The sequence below is a fragment of the Chiloscyllium punctatum genome, chromosome 25 (assembly GCF_047496795.1).
Source record: "Chiloscyllium punctatum isolate Juve2018m chromosome 25, sChiPun1.3, whole genome shotgun sequence".
Classification (NCBI taxonomy): domain Eukaryota; kingdom Metazoa; phylum Chordata; class Chondrichthyes; order Orectolobiformes; family Hemiscylliidae; genus Chiloscyllium; species Chiloscyllium punctatum.
Genome location: NC_092763.1, coordinates 34,432,814 through 34,451,212, shown reverse-complemented (window position 1 = coordinate 34,451,212; position 18,399 = coordinate 34,432,814).

Sequence of the window (18,399 nt, the reverse complement as noted above, 5' to 3'; positions counted from 1 at the left end):
AGTTGCCTATTCAATTCCCAGTTGAAAAAAGTATCCCTCTTAGAAGCTTTTAAAACTGTCAATCATTCAAATACACATTGAATAAAGACTGTCCTCTCAAGTGTTCATTAATCTGTCAAAATAGTCTTTCAAAAGCTTCCTCAAAAGATTCAATTATATGAGCTCCACAGAAAACAGTTAATCAACAATGCACACATACAAATTTCAACAACTTCTGCAGAGCTGAATGTAATGGTGAGATTGTAACTTGTCCATGCATTCATAATGAGATTACTTTGCAGAACTGAATAAACAAGCACTATGGTCTTTAAAGTTGCTTGACAAGATGTCCAGCCATATATTTCATTTTTCATAAGCTCCATAGGGTTATGACCAAAGAAGACCGGTATTTAGCCAGTTTTTTTTCCCCAGAAGTGCGAGTTGTATAGACTTTAATTTGATGTAAAACTCCAAGCCCAGTATACAGATGATTAAATTAAATTAGATTTTAAATATAGTTGAATGAAAATAAACACTTTATCCACTGGAAAGATTAATGTCTGTGAACACTTCCATATAATTAACGGTTCTCTCCACCACATCTGCTGTGCTCTAGGAACAAGAGTAGGCCATTTAGCCCTTTGAGTTTGTTCCAAGTAATTTCACTGCAGTAACACTACAAGGCTTCTTTTGACTTCAACTTCCAAACCTGCAATCTCTGCCACCAGCAGGACAAGGATAGCATATGCATAGGAACACTACCAACTATAACTTCTCCGCCAAGCCACTCACCACCCTGAATTGGAATTATACTGTTGTTTCTTTAATGTTGTTGAATTTATTTTTTAAATCATGTATGGAATGAGAGCATCACTGGCTTGCTAGCATTTGTGGCCATCATTAGTTGCCTTTGAGCAGATAGTAATGAGCTGCTTTCTTGAACTGCTACAGTCCACCTGCTGTGGGTAGACCCACAATGCTATTAGGGAGGGAATTCCAAGATTTTGACCCAGCAACAGTGAAGTAGCTGTGATATAATTCCCAAGTCAGATTGGTGAATGACTTGGAGGGGAACTTGCGGGTGGTGGTGTTCCCTTGTGTACGATGCCATTGTACTTCTAGATGGAAGTGGTTAAGGGTATGGAAGGTGCTGTCTGAGGATCTTTGGTGAATTTCTGCAGTGCATCTTGTAGATCATACATACTGCTGGTACTGAGCGTCAGTGGTGGAGGGGGTGGATGCTTGTAGATGTATTGCCAATCAAGCAGGCTGTTTCACTCATCCACGCAAGTAGGAAGTATTTCCTCACTTTCCTGACTTATGCCTTGCAGATAATTACAGGATGTGCATTTCCTGCAACAGTATTCCCAGTCTCTGACCTGCTCTTGTAGCTACTTTGTTTATGTAATGAATCCAGTTGAGTTTCTGATCAATGGTAACCCACAGGATATATTGAAATTAGGAACTGAGTGGCTTGGCACAACACAAAATGGGCACCACTGAGCAGGTTATTGCTGAGCAGGTGCTGCTTGATAGCACTGTTGACAACACCTTCCATCACTTTACTGATGATCGAGAGTAGACTGATGGGGCAATAATTTGCTGGGTTGAATTTGTCCTGCTTTTTGTCTGTGGGGCATACATGGGCAATTTTCCACAATACTGGGTAGATACCAATATTGTAACCAATCTGGAAGAAAATACTGTTACTCTCTTCCTAATTGCACTGAGGATGTACCTTTTGAATCTTGAACTGTGATGTTTCAAGAACAAAGAACAAAGAAAATCACAGCACAGGAACAGGCCCTTCGGCCCTCCAAGCCTGCGCCAATTCAGATCCTCTCTCTAAACCTGCCAACTATTTTCTAAGGGTCTGTATTCCTTTGCTCCCAGCCCACTCATGCATCTGTCTAGATACATCTTAAGTGATGCCATCGTGCCCACCTCTACCACCTCCACTGGCAATACGTTCCAGGCACCCACCACCTACTGAGTAAAGAACTTTCCATGTATATTTCCTTTAAACCTTTCCCCTCTCACCTTGAACTCATGACCCCTAGTAATTGAATCCCCCAATTGCTCTCCACCCTGTCTACACCTCTCATGATTTTGTAGACTTCAATCAGGTCCTCCCTCAACCTTCATCTTTCTAGTGAAAATAATCCTAATCTAACGTCCTCCATACCAGGCAACATCCTGGTGAACCTACTCTGCACCCTTTCCAAAGAATCCACATCCTTTTGGTAATATGGCAACCAGAACAATACGAAGTATTCCAAATGTGGCCAAATCAAAGTCCAATACAACTGTAACATGACCTGCCAACTCTTGTACTCAATACCACATCCGATGAAGGAAAGCATGTCGTATGCCTTCTTGACCACTCTATCAACTTGCGTTGCTACCTTCAGGGTACAGTGGACCTGAATACCCAAATTTCTCTGTACATCAATTTTCCCCAGCGCTTTTCCATTTACCGTATAGTTTGCTCTTGAATTCAATCTTCCAAAATACACCACCTCACATCAACCCAGATTGAACTCTATCTGCCGTTTCTCTGCCCATCGTTCCAATCTAACTATATTCTGCTGCATTCTCTGACTGTCCCCATCACTATCTGCTACTCCAACAATCTTAGTGTCATCTGCAAACTTGCTAATCAGATCACCGATACCATCCTCCAGATCATTTATGTATATCACAGACAGCAGTGGTCCCAACGTGAGTCCCTGTGGAACACCACTGGTGACAGTTCTCCATTTTGGGAAACTCCCTTCCATTACTCCTCTCTGTCTTCTGGTACCCAGCCAATTCTCTATCCATCTAGCTAATACACCCTGGCCCCCATGCACCTTCACTTTCTCCATCAACCTACCATGGGGAACCTTATCAAACGCCTTATCAAACTTTGTCACTTGCTCAAAGAATTCTATTAAGTTGGTAAGACATGACCTTCCTTGCACAAAACCATGTTACCTATCACTGATAAGCTCATTTTCTTCCAAATGTAAATAGATTCTATCCCTCAGTATCTTTTCCAGCAGTTTCCCTACCACTGATGTCAGGCTCACCAGTCTGTAATTACCTGGATTATCCCTGCTACCCTTCTGAAACAAGGGGACAACATTAGCAATTCTCCAGTCCTCTGGGACCTCACCTTTGTTCAAGCATGCTGCAAAGATATCTGTTAAGGCCCCAACTATTTCCTCTCTTGCTTCCCTCAGTAACCTGGGATAGATCCCATCCAGATCTGGAGACTTGTCCACCTTAATGCCTTTTAGAATACCCGACCCTCCTCCCTCCTTATGCCAACTTGACCCAGAGTAATCAAACATCTATCCCCAACCTTAACATCTGCCATGTCCCACTCTTTGGTGAATACTGATGCAAAGTACTCACTAAAAATCTCACCCATTTTCTCTGACCCCACATATAGCTTTCCTCCGTTGTCCTTGAGTGGGCCAACTCTTTCTCTAGTCACCCTCTGGCTCCTTATATACGAATAAAAGGCTTTTGGATTTTCCTTAACCCTGTTTGCTAAAGATATTTCAAGAAGGCAGATTACCATCTCATTCTTAAGAACAGTTAGGGACACACAACAATGTCTATGTCCTGAGAAAGAACAAATTTGTTTTTTTAACTGTTCTTTTAATATTGTGAAAATTACCCGAAGTTTATAATGCATTCCTAATGAATGAACAAATATTGATTAATTAAGCTAATTATCAAGAGATGAGTCATCTTCGAATATATTAACTGCACAGTTTGGGCACTTAAATACTAAACACAAGCATCGTAAGGTATGTCTGCAATATTGTATAGAGGTTAATTGTGTTAAAAGAAATGTAAGATACTTTTGAGAAGAAAACAAAAGAATCCTGTATTGTTCTTTACATAACTGTCACATAAAAGTTTCTTTCTTTATTCTTTCACTGGATGAGGGTGTTGCCGACTCGGCCAACATTTATTTCTGTACTTCATTGTCCAGAGGACAGATTAGAGGCAACTACATTGCTGTGGATCTGGAATCACGTGTAGGACAGACCAGGTAAGGCTGGCAGTTTCCTTTCCTATAAGATATTAGTGAGCCAAATTTTGACAATTGACAATGGGATTCATGGTCATTATTGGACTCTTTCTCCAGATTTTAAAAATTTAATTCAAATTCAATTCCACCATCTGCCGGATGGGATTGATACCCAGTTCCCAGAACATTATCTGGGTCTCTGGAATAACTGTCGAGAGCATGGTGCTGAAAAGCACAGCAGGTAGGCAGCATCCGAGAAGCAGAAGAACCCTGCTCCTCAGATGCTGCCTGACCTGCTGTGTTTTTCCAGCACCATACTCACAACTCTGATCTCTAGCATCTGCAGTCCTCACTTTCTCATCTCTGGAATAATTGTCTAACAATAATATCATTAAGCCATCACCTCCCACACTATAAGTGGACACTGCCATTTATTTGAGGTGATATATTTCAAAGTTATAAATTATTTACAGAGTTTCCTGTTTATCTTTTGTTTGCACAAGTACTTTCTTAGGTTTTCAGTTTTCTTTTGGTGAGTGGAGCCTGATTCAGAGACAAATTGAATGAAAAATAGAGAAGCTAAATATCAGTCTCATTCTGTACCGTCTAGGGAGATATGAAGTGTTTGCTTCTGCTGAGAAGGCTGATGCCTGAAAACTGAGATCATAGATTGCAAAGCAGGCCTGCAAAGCCTTTGGAAAAAAAATCTTTGTGTTTAGATTTTAATAAAATCTAATTTCTTTCTTTACTGAAATAGGGAAATATTCTGCTGTCTTCAATATTCTTCAATTCCTTTATACAGTTTTACATTAAAAAAAAGTTGGAAGTGGGGGTATTTATCCCTTAAATGTTTGAAGGTGAGGCCTACTTTTGTCCTGAATCTCTAATTGAGAGTCCCTTGCATTGATGGTTGGATTGAGAACTGTGCTGGGCTTTAGAAAGGACTGGGACATGGGAACTCCCACATTGGGAAGTCCTTAATGTCCAATGAGCTTCTCCTGAGGACAAAGCCCATACTTGGAGCATGCAGGCTTTTTGTATCAAAAGAAAATTGTGTGAACTTCAGGATATGATTAGGCTCCAATCTATCTAGAATCTCTTTATAATGTAGAGTGGGCCCATCCTGTTTCTTTCTGCTATTACTACAGAAGTAGTCATAAACCCAGTTACCTATGACACTTTGAGCTTGTGTAAACTCTGATATTTATCTTTGGCTGTTCTTTTGAATTCCTGTATAGAATGACTTAAACTGTTTCCACAGATTTAAAACAAATATTTCAGAGATGTTCCATAATATTCCTAAAATAGTCAATGTAAACATCGAAAAGAAAATGAAAACAATATCCTATATTACGTCTTGTTATGATCAAGTTTGGAGGGTAAACTGATTCATTTCCAGTCCCACTCCTCCACTGCTTGTAACAAATGTTAAATTTAAGCAGAGGGGCAATATGGCCAATTATATGAGTCTCAGGTTGGTTTAATATACAAATCAAATCATCCAGGTGTCATTAGTCAGTAAAGAATAATTAATTTGTTACAAGTGAAATAAATCAAGCAAACATGTATGGATCATTGACAAAAAATTAGACTGTGAGATATGATTTATATTCTAACATCCTAAAGTTGGCATGAGGCAAAACTAGTTAAAAGCAAATAAACGTACACTCACACTGCTACAGAACAGATGTAACAGCAATTGCAATTGCAACAGATCCCTTAGATTTATTAGTGATCCTGCCCAGATGGTAATTATATTGTAGGTTACCAAATCATATTGCAAGGTGACTAGGACTGGGAGCTTAATATTCAAAGGTATTTGAAGTTCTGGAAAAATAGGGGAAAAGAGAGGGGAGAAAACTGTTTATAAAGGATGGTATCAATGCGGGTGTGAGAAATAAAAGATTGTGACATGGAATAAGCTCAGATGGAAATAAGGAATAGCATGGAAAAGAAGCTACACGTGGGAGTTATCTATAGGGCCCTTAAGAATTGCCTTAAGAGTAGGACAATGTATAAATCAGCATTATCAAGATATGGGTGTACTATACCTTTGAGAGAGTTAAAAGCAACAGAACTACCTGATAACACCAAATGTTCTGAAAAATGAAATAATATAACCTTTTGGTCCAGCAGTTAGTGTAGCTGGTTGCCTGGAGGCAAAAACAGATTCAAATTAGGCAAATCAGTTTAAATTATACCCCCTCCCCCACTAAAAAACAAACTCCAATCCAGTTTGGATTGAGTATCTTGACAATCGTAAAAGCTAATGACACAATTCAATGCTTTGGGGGTGTAAGACTGGGGAAAATTTGAACAGTTTGGAGGAGAACTGCCAAGCCACCAGCATGTAAAGACTGCCCAAAACATTGCTCTCTTAAAGGACCTTTATTGATCAGTAATGTGTGAAGCAGAATCCCCAAGAAGAAGAAAAGAAAACAGAATACAGAGAAGAACTGAAAGCTGCCTGGTTTTGAGATAAGAAGTTTTGTTTTGTAAATCTTAATTGGGATTTTTATTGGACCAGTATTGTAGGGGGAAAGTAAAAGATAGGTTAGAGGAAGGACTTGTAAATAGCTGTTCGTTAATTATTCTCTGTTATACTTTAAGAAGTAGAGTTGTTAATTTTTACTTTAACTAGTTCTTGGCTTCTTGAATTTTCACACATTACTGCATGGGATAAATCTCTTCTGTGTTGCTGGCTTAAATTAAGACGGAGGGTTTTGGGGCTCATCGTCAGGTTTTGAACTGGTTTAGACAGATTCGAATAGATTTGGGGATACAAAACATCCCAACAGATTTAAACGCTTGCAGGTTAGTGTCCAAGACCTTTAAATAAACTGTAACTGAGATGATTTGTTTACTTTCGGTGGCTTATGATTGATTAAATTAAAAGTGAGAGAAATGGTTCTTAAAATTGCTAAAGTGATTCTGGGATTGGAAGATGATTCTCAAATTTGCCAAGAAAGTTTAGATGGAAAGAAAAAGGCCATACTTTTAGAATGAGTAAATAAATTAGATTTGGGTTTAATCAAGGACAAAAGTAAAGCTGAAATTGTAAGAGAACTTAGGTGTGTCAGAGAAATAGCTAAGTGCAGTAGAGGTGGAAAAACTTAAATTAAAATTGAGGAAAATGGAGTTAGAAGATAAACAAAGGGAAAGAGAGAAAAGAGAGGAAGAAAGAGAAAGAGGAAGAGAGAGAGAGGAAAAGAAGAGAGAGAAGATTCTTGGCTGAGCAAAGAGAGAGAGAAGAAAGGGAGAGACAGAAAGAGAACATTTGAACTTGAGAAGTTGTGACTTAGTCAGCAAAGTCAAGTTAACAGGATGGAGATTAAAAGAGAAGGTAGTCATATCTACAAATATGGCAAAACTCTGCAACATTTTGATAATAAAAATGTGGAAGCCTTCTTTATTTCATCTGAACAATTGGCGAAGCAGATGGAGTGGTCCAAGGATTTATGGGTCATTCTAGTTCAGACTAAACTGATAGGCAGAGTTAGTGAGGTATTCGCTGCACTGTCAGGTGAGGGGTCAAGAGATTACAAAGAGGTCAAACAGGCTATTTTAAGTGCTTATGAATTGGTACCAGAGGCATAAAGACAGCAGTTCAGAAACACAAAGAAGGAACCAGGTCAGGCTTGTGTTGAGTTCAAAAGAATTAAGCATAGTCATTTTGATCAATGGGTGTGTGCTTTGGAAATAGATAAGATCTCTGAGACTCTAAGAGAGCTTACTCTGCTGGAGGAGTTTAAAAACTCACTTCCAGACATGGTAAGAATTCACGTGGAGGAACAGAAAGTTCAGGAAGTGAGAAGGGCAGCAGAATTAGCAGATGAGGACATGTTGGTGCATAAGACAAGCTTCCAGCCAGTATTTTGACCTGTGAGGGAAAGAATTTGGTAGGAGGGGAGATCCTACTCCATAAAACCAAAAGTAGAGAACACTGGTAAAATTTTACCACAGTTTAAAGAAGCCCAAAAGGGTGGACAGGATGTGAAAGGCCTCAAGTGTAATGGAGTGAGACACAGAAAATTATAGTGCCGGTGGTTTCAGAAGGGCTCTGGGAAAAAGGTGTTTTCATTCCAGAAAGTGGGACCCATAAAGTGACAGTGCTGGTCATTAAACAAAGGCACTGTGGGAAAAGATGTGGAAAAAGAAGCTAAGTCAGTGGCATTAGTGAAGGTAGTAGAGGAGACCCCAAGAAGAGCCAAGGAGCTGCAGGAGGGTACACAGCCTAGGCAGGGGCTGGGTATGGAGTTAGTACCTGATCTTTACAAAGAATTCACCTCTGTGGGTAAATTCTACTCAGAAAGAATGTGGGAGGACAAGAAGTTATAATTTTGAGAGATACAGGATCTAACCAGTTGCTGATAGTAAGGTATGAGCAAATATGCACTCTTTCTGCTCTGTTACCCAAGAGTGTGGTAATTTGTGGGATAGATGGACAGAAATTTAGTGTTCCCCTATTTAAGGTCAAGTTGGAGTGCCAACTCAAGACTGGGGAAGTTACAGTGGGAATGATTGACAGAGTGTCAGTTCCAGGAATTCAGTTTGCTCTTGGGAATGATTTAGCAGGATCCAAGGTGGGAGTAACACCCCATGTTGAGGAGAAGCCCAAGGAAGAGCAAGAAACTGAGGAGTTAAAACAGAAATATCCTAGTATTTTCCCAGCCTATGTGGTAACCAGATCCCACTATCAGAAGTCATAGCACGAAGCGAAAAGTAAAGAGAAAGATGAAGGAGTTGAGGTTCAGTTAGCGTAATGGTGTAGGAAAAATCTGAACAGATAGAGGATCAGACTGAAGTGTTTAGTCCTGAAAGGCTAAGGACTTGCAACAGCAAGACAAGACGATAAATGATATATATGTGGATGCATACTTTGAAAAGGAGACAGAGAATATTCCCGAGGGTTATTCTCTGAAAGATAGAATCTTAAAGCAGAAATGTAGACCACAGCAGGTTAATGCAGAGGAGAAATGGGCTAAAGTGCACCAGATTATGTTGCCAGTAGCATACCGACAGGAGGTGTTACAGGTAGCACATGAACTACCAGTAGGAGGTCACATAGAGGTACGAAAGACCCAGGCTAAGATACAAAAATATTTTTATTGGTTAGAATACACAAGGATGTGGTTAACTTTGGCTGAATGTATCATACATGCCAAATGCAGGTAAACCACAGCTGGTAATAAAACCAGCACCTTTATTGCCAATTCCTGCATTTGAAGAACCTTTCATGAGGGTTATAATTGATTGTGTAGGTCCCCTCCTGAGAACTAAAAGTGGAAACCAGTATTTGTTAACCATAATGGATGTGTCTACCAGATTTCTGGAGGCAATTACAGTATCAAAGCAAAAAAGGGTCGTAGAGGAGTTAGTAGCTTTCTTCACACGGTATGGGCTACCTAGGGAGATTCAGTTGGACGAAAGATCAAATTTTACTGCTAGGCTGTTTAAGGAGGTTATGGATAGCTTTGGTATACAGCACTTTAAATCCAGTGTGTATCATCTTGAGTCCCAGGGAGCTTTAGAAAGGTGGTATCAGACATTGAAGACCATGTTGAGAACAAACTGTCAGGATTACCCGAATGATTGGGATAATGGTATCCCATTCGTATTGTTTGCCATTAGAGATGCCCCAAATGTATCTACTCAGTTCACTCCCTTCGAGTTAATATTTGGGCGTGAAGTGTGATGCCCTTTGAAATTAATTAAAGAAAAATTGACATGACTGAAGTCAGAGATTGCACACTTAGATTATGTATCGGAGGTGAGGGAGAGATGAAATCGAATAGGTGAGTTAGATAAACAGCACCCAATTAGGGCACAGTATAGAATGAAACAGGTGGCAGATAAAAGCTCTGAGACTCAGATGTTTTCCCCAGGGGATGACGTGTTAGTACTGTTACCAGTGATAGGAGATCCCTTCAAAGCCAGATTTAGTGGTCCCTACTAAATTGAGAAAAAGTTGAGTCAGGTGAACTGTTTAGTAAACATGCCAGATAGAAAAAAAATGGTATTGGGTATGTTGTGTGAACATGTTGAAATGGTATTACACTGGAGAGAAAGAACTAGAGAAACAGGTGTTAGTTACTCCCCCGCAGAGTGAGGAATGAATTCCAGATGATGTGGATTTTAATGTGCCTCAAAATAGATTAAACAATGAAGAAGTCCTTGAGGAATGGGATAGATTAGTAAGCTATCTGCCTTAGGAATGTAGAACACAGTTGAAAGATTGTTACTACAGTGTCAGGACATATGTAAGAATCAGATGGTAATTGTGCATGAAGTAGACGTAAGGAATACTGCTCCAATAAAACAACACCTCTATCGGCTTAATCCTTTCAAATCCAGACAGGTCCAGATGGAGGTGGAAGCCATGCTTGCTGAGGACATCATCAAACCAAGCCAGAGCGAGTGGAATTCATTGATCCGTCTTTGTTCCCAATGGGACTGAACGATTCTCTGTGGATTATCGGCAGGTCAACATCATTACAAAAGCGGACTCATATCAAAGTTCTAGATTGAAGCACTGTATCGAGAAAGTCGGATAAGCCAGTTATATCACCACGTTGGACTTAATGTGTGGTTACTGGTAGGTACATTTATTAGAGTTGGCAAAAGATATTTCTGTGTTTGTAACCCCAAATGGGCTATATCAGTTTAAAGTGATGCCCTTTGGAATGAAGAACGCACCCGCCACATTCCAAAGCCACATGAACAGAGTTGTGGCTGGGTTAATCAACTGTGCAGTCTATTTGGACGATGTAGTGATCTTTAGCAAAGTTTGGAAAGATCACATGGTACAACTGGCAGAGCTCTTTGAATAACTACGAGAAGTAAAACTGGTGATAAACTTAAATAAAACAGAATTTGCCAAAGCAGAGATGACATTCTTGGGACATAACATTGTTCATGGAAGGTTGATCCCACGGAATGCAAAGATGAAGGCCATTGAGGAATTTCCACGACCAACCTCAAAGGAAGAGGTGTTTCCATTCTTAGGACTCAGCGGATTCTATCGGAAGTTTGTTCCAAACTTCAGCAGTGTAGTGGCACCATTAACCGATTTGCTGAAGAAGAACACAAAGTTTTGGTGGATAGAACAATGCCAGGATGCTTTCGACCATTTGAAATCAATATTAACCACCAAACCAGTTTTAGCTACACCAAATGTTGCAAAACCTTTTAAAATCACCATCGATGTTAGTGACATTAGAGTTGAAGCTGTACTCCTACAGAAAGATGAGGATGGGATTGAACTGCCTGTTGGTTACTTTTCGAAGGTGATCAACATCCACCAGAGGAAATACTCCATAATCTAAAAAGATTTATTGAGTTTGGTACTGGCCTTACAACATTTTAATGTATATGTCACGAACAATGCGTCGGAGATGATTGTATATATGGATCACAATCCGCTTACATTCTTAGAACACTTTAAGGACAAGGATATGAGACTATTTCATTGGAGTCTTATGTTACAGACTTTAACTTAAAAATCATACAATGTCGTGGGCCTTAAGAATGTAATTGCAGGTGCATTATCATGGATTTAACTGATAAAGTTTAGATGAGATTTGTATTTATTTAATATATGCGAACACATAGGTATATGGGAAGAAGTTAAGGTGAACTTATATTGAAGTTATCTGTATGTTAGGGTAATTTGCTTAAAAATAGAAGAAAAAAATTAAGCCATTTTTCATTATGACACTTCATTTTCTTCTTAAGGGGAGGTGTTTTGAAAATATGGATGTACTGTAGCTTTAAGAGAGTTAAAAGTGACAGAACTATCTGACAACACCAAGTGTTCTGAAAAAAAGATATAATGTAACCCCTGACAGCACCAAGTGTTCTGAAAAAAGACATAATGTAACCTTTTGGTCCAGCAGTTAGTGTAGCTGGTTGCCTGGTCTGAACTAGGCCAATCAGTTTAAATTATACCCCCCAAAAACAACTCCAATCCAGTTTGAATTGAGTACATTGACAATCTTAAAAGCCAATGACACAATCTGATGCTTTGGAGGTATAAGACCAGGAAAAACTGAACAGTTGGGAGGAGAACTGCCAAGCCACCAGCATGTAAAGACTGCCCAAAATGTAGACCTCTTAAAGGTACCTTTATTAACCACTACCTGTGAAGCAGAATCCCCAAGAAGAAGAAAAGAAGACAGAATGAAGAACGAAAGTTACCTGGTTTTGAGATAAGAAGTTTTGATTTGTAAATTTTAATTGGGATTTTTATCGGACCAGTATTGTAGAGGGGAAAGTAAAAGATAGGTTAGAGAAAGGATGTTTAGATAGTTATTATTTAATTATTCTCTGTTATACTTTAAGAAATAAAGTTGTTAATTTTTACTTTAAATAGTTCTTGGCCTCTTGAATTTTCACAGATTACTGCATGGGATATATCCTTTCTGTGTTGCTGGTTTAAATTAAACAGGAGGTTTTATCCTATGTTGTAACGGTCAGGAAATAGTGGAAACTTGTAAGAATAGCGTTATAATTGTTATAGAAGATTTTAATTTGTATATTGACTGGACAAATCACATGGGAAGAGTAACGTTTTTCTTAGAGCAGTACATTGCACAATCTATCAAGGAACAGACTAATCTAGTAATGTATAATTAGGTAGGATCTTATTAAGAGATCTTGTAGTTAAGAATTCTCTAGTTTGTAATCATAACATGGTAAGATTTCAAAGTTAGCTTGAAGGGGAGCAACTTGAGTCTCAAATTGATGTCCTCAAGTTACACAGGACAATTACAGAAGTATGAAGGAAGTGTTGTTTAAATTAGCCTGGAAAAATAAATGAAGAGGAAAGTCAGTGGATGGGCACCAAAAGCCATTTAAGAAATATTTAATAATGCTCAGCAAAAACCTATAGTGCAGTTTAGTCAGGTCATGGCTGAGCGGTGAGTGGTGCCACCATTCTTTTTGTCCCTTTAGTGCTCCATGTTCCTTTGCTGCATAAACATCTAATAATCTATCTCAAGAACCCCAATTTTCAGAATTCTAGAGGTGAAAGTTTGAGGGTTTCAAATTCCATTAGTATTTTACATGAAACAGATCTTTCTGATTTTGTCTTTTTATGCTTTTCCTGCAAATTTGAAAGTTATCTCCCTTATGACCAACTCACCAATAACTGAAGCACTAACCTTTCACTATTTATGTACCCTTTGAAAATCTTTGAATCGTTTGACTTGAATTTTAGATGCAACTATACTGAGGTGAATGCAGACACAGTTTTAAGTCGTTGTTTATGCTATTTACTGTGTTGGAAACTGTTCAAAAGAGATTCACTAGGCTGATTCCTGGGATGAATGGGTTGACTTATAAAGAATGGCTAAGCAGATAGGCCTTTATGCACTGAAGTTTAAAAGAAGGAGGAGATGTATAAGAACATATGAGCAGGAGTAGGCCATCTGGCCCTTCGAGCCTGCTCCACCAATCAAGAAGATCATGGCTGATCTTTTTGTGGACCCAGCTCCACTTTCCCACCCTCCCACCATTTCCCTTCATTCCTTTATTGTTCAAAAAAATCCAGCTTAGCTTTAAAAATGTTTATTGAAGTAGCATTAACTACTTCACTGGGCAGGGAATTCCATAGATTTACAACTCTCTGGGTGAAGAAGTTCCTTCTCAATTCAGTCCTAAATCTGCTCTCCCTAATTTTGAGGCTATGCTTGCTTGTCCTAGTTTCACCTGCCAGTGGAAACATCCCCTCTATGGCTATCTTATCTAATTCCTTCATAATTTTATATGTTTCTATAAGATTCACCCCCTCTTCTAAATTCCAATGAATATAATCCTAATCTCCTCAGTCTCTCATCATTAACTATCTCCCTCAACTCCAGAATCAACCCAGTAAAACTCCTCTACACCTTCTCCAGTGATAGTACATCCTTTCTCAAGTAAGGAGACCAAAACTGTACTCCAGGTGTGACTTCACCAGCACCTTATCCAGCTGCAACATAACCTCCCTACTTTTAAACTCAATCCCTTTAGTAATTAAGGACAAAATTCCATTTGCCTTCCTAATTACTTGTTGTACCTCCAGACCAATCCTCTGTGATTCATGCACAAGGGCACCCATGTCCCTCTGCACAGCAGCATGCAAGTAATCGTCCTTTTCAATGTTACTCCTACCAAAATGGATGACTTCACAATTATTAACATTGCATTCCATCTGCCAGACCTTTCTCCTTAGTATCTCTTAAGTATTTATGTTCTTCTGCTGTTTCCCAGTCCTCAGCACACTTTGCTCTGCCACTCATCTTAGTGTCATCTGCAAACTTTGACACATGACATGTGGTCCCCAACTCCAAATCATCTATATAAATTGTGAATAATTGTGGTCCCAACACTGATCCCTGAGGCACACCACTAGTTACTGATTGCCAGCCAGAATAGCACTCATTTATCCCCACTCTTTGCTTCCTGTTAATCAACCAATTTGTGCTAATACTTTACCCATAATTCTATGCATCTTTATCTTAAACAGCAGCCTCTTGTGCGGCACCTTGTCGAAGGCCTTTTGGAAATCTAGGTACACCATATCTACTGGGTACCGGTTTCCACCTTCCTTGTAATAACTTCATAGAATTTCAAAAGATTTGTCAAGCATGACCTGCCCTTCATGAACCCATGCTACATCTGCCCAATTGTACAATTTCTTCCTTGATAATACACTCAAGCATCTTCCCCGCTACAGAAGTTAAGCTAATTGGTCTATAATTCCCCATCTTTTGTCTACCTCCATTTTTTAAACAGTGGCGTTATATTTGCTGTTTTCCAATCAGCTGTGACTGTCCCAGAGTCCATCGAATTTGGAAAATTACTACAAGTGCACTTGCCATTTCTCCCGGCATCTCTTTTAGTACTCTGGGATGCATTCTATTAGGGCCAGGAGACTTTTCTATCATTAGGTCCATTAGCTTGCCCAAAACTACCTCTTTTGTGATAATGATTGTTTCCAGGTCCTCACCTATCTTTGTCTCTTTGTCAATTACTGACATGTTATTAGTGTCCTCCACTGTGAAGACCAGTATAAAAAAATCTGTTCAATGCCTCAGCTATTTCACCATATCCTGTAACTAAATGCCCCTTCTCATCCTGTAACGTTTACTTCAGCCACTCTTTCTCATTCTATATATTTATAGAAACTTTTGCTATCTGTCTTTATATTCTGTGCTAGTTTTTCTTATCATGTTCTATCTTACTTTTCTTTATATCTCGTTTTGTGGCTTTCTGTTGGCCTTTAAAGTTTTCTCAATCTTCTGGTTTCCTGCTGATCTTGGCCACTTTGTATGCCTTCTCTATCAATTTGATAGCCTCCCATATTTCCTTAGACACACATGGCAGATTACCCCTTTTCTTACAGTCTTCCTTTTCATTGGAATATACTTTTGTTGAGCACTTTGAAAAATTACTTTGGAAGTCCTCTAATGCTCATCAGCTCTTCTACCATAAAATCCTTGTTTCCAGTCTACTTTAGCCAAGTCCTCCCTCATCCTATTGTAGTCTCCCTTGTTTAATCACAGCACCCTGGTATTGGGTTTTATCTTCACACACTCCATCAATATTCTAAATTCAACCATACTGTGATCGCTCCTTCCAAGAGGATCCCTAATAATGAGATCATTAATTACTCCTGTCTCATTACACAGAAACAGATCTAGGATAGCTTGCTCCCTTATCAGTTCCATTACATACTGTTCAAGAAAGCTATCGTGGATACACTCAACAAACTCCTCCTCAAGGCTACCCTGGCTGAGCTGGTTCAAACAATCAACATGTAGATTAAAATCCCCCATGATAATTGCCATACCATTTGTACAGGCATTAGCTATCGCTTTGTTTATTACCCACACCAACGTGATGGTATTATTTGTTAGCCCGTAGACTATGCCAATCAGTGACTTTTTCTTCTTAGTATTTCTGTCCAAATGGATTCAACCTTATTCTCCATAGAACCTATATCATCTCTCAGCACAGCCCTGATGTTGTCCTTGAATATCAGAGCTGCACCAACTCCCTTACCTTCCTGTCTGTCCTTCCGAATAGTCTGACACCCCTGGATATTTAACTCCCAGTTGTGACCATCCTCTGACCATGTCTCTGTAATGGCTACTGAATCATATTCATTCACAATGATTTGTGCCATTAACCTTTTGACCTTCTTACGAATGCTATGAGCATTCAGGTAAAGTGTCCTCATGCTAGTTTTCATGCAGAGTCTGATGAGGCTTCACAGGGTAGATGGTGAGAAGATGTTTCCACTAATGGGGAAATCTTGAACCAGGGACATAATTACAGAATAAGGGGATATTCATTTAAAATTGGTGTGAAGAATTTCTTCTCCCAGACGGCAGTGAATGTCTGGAATTCTCTGTCCCAGAAAGAAATGGAGGCTAGCTCACTGAAAGTATTTAAAGAGAAGCTGAATGGATTTTTAAAGTAGGGTTAAGGGCGATGATGAAATGGCATGAAAGAAAGGTTAAGGACTGGGAAACATCAGCAATGATCTTGTGGTGGTGGGGAAGCTAAATGGACTACCCCTATACCTATATCCTATGTTATTCGAGTCATATCTTGGATTACCATATGGGATATAAATGCTTTAACTAAGCATTGGAGACTGGTTTCTTTCAAGAACTGCTTTGTGGGATAGGTAATCTTTTGTGTGCTCTTTTACTTGAATTCCATAGGGAAGTAAAGCTCAGCATCATTGAATGTGTAAATGCAGAATTGGAGTCAACTTAGTCATTGTTGTTAGGTTGTTAGAAAAATGTAAAGGGTTATAACTGATGGCATACATTGCTGCACTAAGGAGATGGCAGGACTTGAATCAGGGCAGTCTCTAGACTGACAGTTCAGTCTGGTTGTTTGATAACTGGCCAGTTGCATAGTATGATTGCAAAATGTTATATAATTTGTGCACTTGACATGAACCAAGCTGTGTAGCAGGTTATATTGAACCATGTGGAACTGTTTTAGCTGGAGAGCGTATCACCTGAAAAGTATATTTTCCAATCTTATACAGTATCTTTGAATCATTCCTATTTTCAGATGAAGTTTGAGACGACAATTTCAAGAGAATGTTTTTTATGTGTTATAAAATGTAATAACTAATCCTATGGTCATCTTAATTTGATGTCTTTCTTATATCTGCACAGGAGCCATCACTTACATAAACTCGGGAGTATTCCTCTGTTCAGAAAATAATAATAAATTTTAGAAATTACTGTTAGTATTATTACACACTTTACACATTCATCTGATTTTCTTCCATTCATTATTTTAGTGCAGACACCATTACAAAATAATAGGCAGAGGAATGCAAATGAGTACACTTAGTTTATTGCAGCTAATATCACCTATAACAATTTCTAAGCTAAAATATCAAAGCAAAAGGTAAGTAAAATTAAAACGAAGAGTTCAGTAGAATGCAAAATATTCCCTAGAGGTTGGAGGATTGTGGAGGTCAGGGTAAATGATATAAGCCTTGAAAGAACACAAGACAGGTAGAAATCAGTCTGTTTTGTGTCTATGGGGGCTAATTAAAAAGCCATATTAACCTACCTCCTGACCAAACTCCCCAAGAACATTAAAAACATAGATTTCCATTGAAATTCTTGTATAGTTATCATCTCATAGACAACACATCTTCTTCCTGGAGAACAGAATTCAGGCTGATGGTAGTACCCACAACAGATACATTGTGATTGATGGCCGTCTTTGGAAAAAGAGCTGATTTTTATAATATTTGTCTGACTGTGAGACAAAAATATTTGGTATAATGACATTGAAATAATAAATCTTAGCAGTTTGATCTCCAGCAATCTTCAGTGCAAATATATCTCTAATTGTTTACATTGGTAGACTGGGATTGAAAATTGCACAGAAAATATCTAAATAATAGGCTAAGGTTTCATTTCAAGTCATGACTCTAACCCTACTCAAGTCAGTTACAGAAAATAAACTAAAATCCAACTAATGAGCTCCCAAGTTTTTATAAACAAATTTTAAAGGATGGTCATAAAATTTAAGGACTCATTCTTCATCTCCACATTGAGAACGGTGATACTATGACACAAAGTCCCATAGATTCACATTTCTAACTTATCAACTTCTTTTAAAATCTAGATTTGGAATCGTTGTCCAGGAAGGTAGAAATGCTTATTAAGATATAAATTCAGAATTGGCCTCTCCTCTTAGATATCTGGTAATGTGTATGCTAAGGTTATAAATAATAAGCCAACTCCTACTGGGACTACTATATAATGAACCATAGCCTTAAATCCCAACTTGGATGCCCTCAACCTCTGCAGGGAGAAGAAACCTAATCACTATATAATTATTTGAGCTGCAGCTGAGGCTTGAAGGTG